Here is a 2,218-nt window from a genome sequence, read left to right on the forward strand (position 1 = left end):
GTCAATTACCTCAATTTTTTCTCGCGTAAGTTTAAATCACGATTGCATTTCATAGAGTTCGTGCTTCGTTATTAAGTAATATTCATGCGTAAGTATATCGTGCGGCACCTGCGTGATGCAATCTAACGTGATTATATAAACTGCTCGCAAAATTAATTTCACGATTGTCGGAAAATTTTCAGGTAAGGTATTTTCAGGTTTAATTTTTCATTTAGAATTAGAGTTTCCTAACGTAGGACACAATAGAAACAATGCTAGCAAGCGTTGATCTCTCGCGAAAAACGCGATGTACGCATGTCAGTTATATGAGCAGTTGTTTGTTTACTTACGCGGCAACAAGTTCCATCGAACGAAGACAGACGTTTCACGCGATAACGTTTTTTTCGCGAGAATTTTGAATAGATTATTTATCTCTATCGTCACAATTTTCAAAGTTTTTAATTTTTCATTTCCGCTCGCGTTTGCGATTATTAATTTGATAGTTTTGCGAATTTTACCGGATCGTATTTGCGGAAAAGTCGCGAGCGAACTTCGCAGAAATATTGCGGAGTTGTTATCCGCAAAAGCATTGCGGAATTGTTTTCGCAAAAAATTGCGAAGCTATTCTCCGCAAAAATATTGCGGAATTGTCTTCGCAAAAGTATTGCGGAGTTATCCGCAAAAGCATTGCGGAATTGTTTTCGCAAAAAAATTGCGGAGTTGTTATCCGCAAAAAATATTGCGGAATTGTCTTTGCAAAAGTATTGCGGAGTTGTTATCCGCAAAAACATTGCGGAATTGTCTTTGCAAAAATATTGCGGAGCTATTATTCGCAAGAATATTGCGGAGCTGTATTGCAGTCTACTACGCTGCACCATCGAAACGTTACATTAGAGATATTCCGTGTCGTACGTAAGAATTTCGCACAAATTATTTCACCCACGCGTTGAAAGATTTCGCGAGATCGGCCTTCGATTCACATTGCGTGTTCCCTTTGCTCACGGATTCCGTTTTCTTCGTAAACGATTCGCGTCGCGCGTGTATCAAAGCGATACACTACAACTCGATTAGAGTTGCTTAATTCGTCGCACATATTCGTCGTTTATCCAAAAGGCCGATATTTCCTCGAAGACACAGTTCACAATATTTCATACGCAATTCGCAACTCGGAGTGTATTCCCTAAGAGAGACGGGATTTTTCGCGAAACCTTCGTTAGATTACCGCGGTCGGGAGTGAATTACAGGCGACGTGGGACGCGAGGACCATTGCAGTGTCAGATGCAGCGACAGGATGGCTGGTGGACCCTGGACACCGTGGGACGACGCGCAATGGTGAGCGCTCAATTTAGACGCTCATATAGTAGACACAAAGCGTCACTTTACGTAGATTGCATGCACGTAGACGTAAATCGCATTGGGTCCGACGGGAAGTAAAGTAAGAATTGGAATTTATAATTCGCCGGAGTTACGTAAGAATGATCCAACCAAAGAATTTAGCTTTGAGATTTTCGCAATAGTTCAACGAGTTAAGCATTTCCATTTCTTTAAGAGTACTGACTAGCTCAATCCTTTAAAAAATGTGCAAAAAGACGCGACTAATAAAAAATAAAAAAACTGTTTCTTAATTCATTTCAAGGATATACAAGGCTTGAATTTTTTCTTGGTTTAAAAAGATATGAATGGAGTATCCATTGATAAAAACTTATAATTTGTTGAATTGGATCATTCTTGCATAACAATGGTCGATTGAAATTTCGACTCGATAGGCTTCCTTCTCGTCGGATTATTTCTTGATGATACATTAAACTGATATATTTCAACATGTCATATTTATTTGCTCTGTTTATGTTATATATGCTATTTTTGTGCTCTATATATGTTTTATATATATTTTATGTATGCTTTATATATACTATTTGATTATTGTACTTTAGAACTTATTATATCGTATAATATACGACATACTATCTCTTCGGAGATATCTTCTTATGCATACGCGTTTGTTGTTGACAAGATGACAAATTAAATTTCGATAAATTTAAGACAACAAATTAAATGATTAAACCAAGACTCAAATCGAAATATTTCGAAAAAAGTAAATGGACAGCAGCATCATATCAACGCCTATTTGACGATCGTCTTTAATTGTTAAATATCAATCTCTCTCTCTCTCTCTCTCTCTCTCTCTATATATATATATATATATATATATATATATATATATATATATATATATATA

This window comes from Odontomachus brunneus, unplaced genomic scaffold, assembly GCF_010583005.1.
Source record: "Odontomachus brunneus isolate Ranch 3 - 2012 unplaced genomic scaffold, Obru_v1 Obru_scaffold_093, whole genome shotgun sequence".
Taxonomy (NCBI): Eukaryota; Metazoa; Arthropoda; class Insecta; order Hymenoptera; family Formicidae; genus Odontomachus; species Odontomachus brunneus.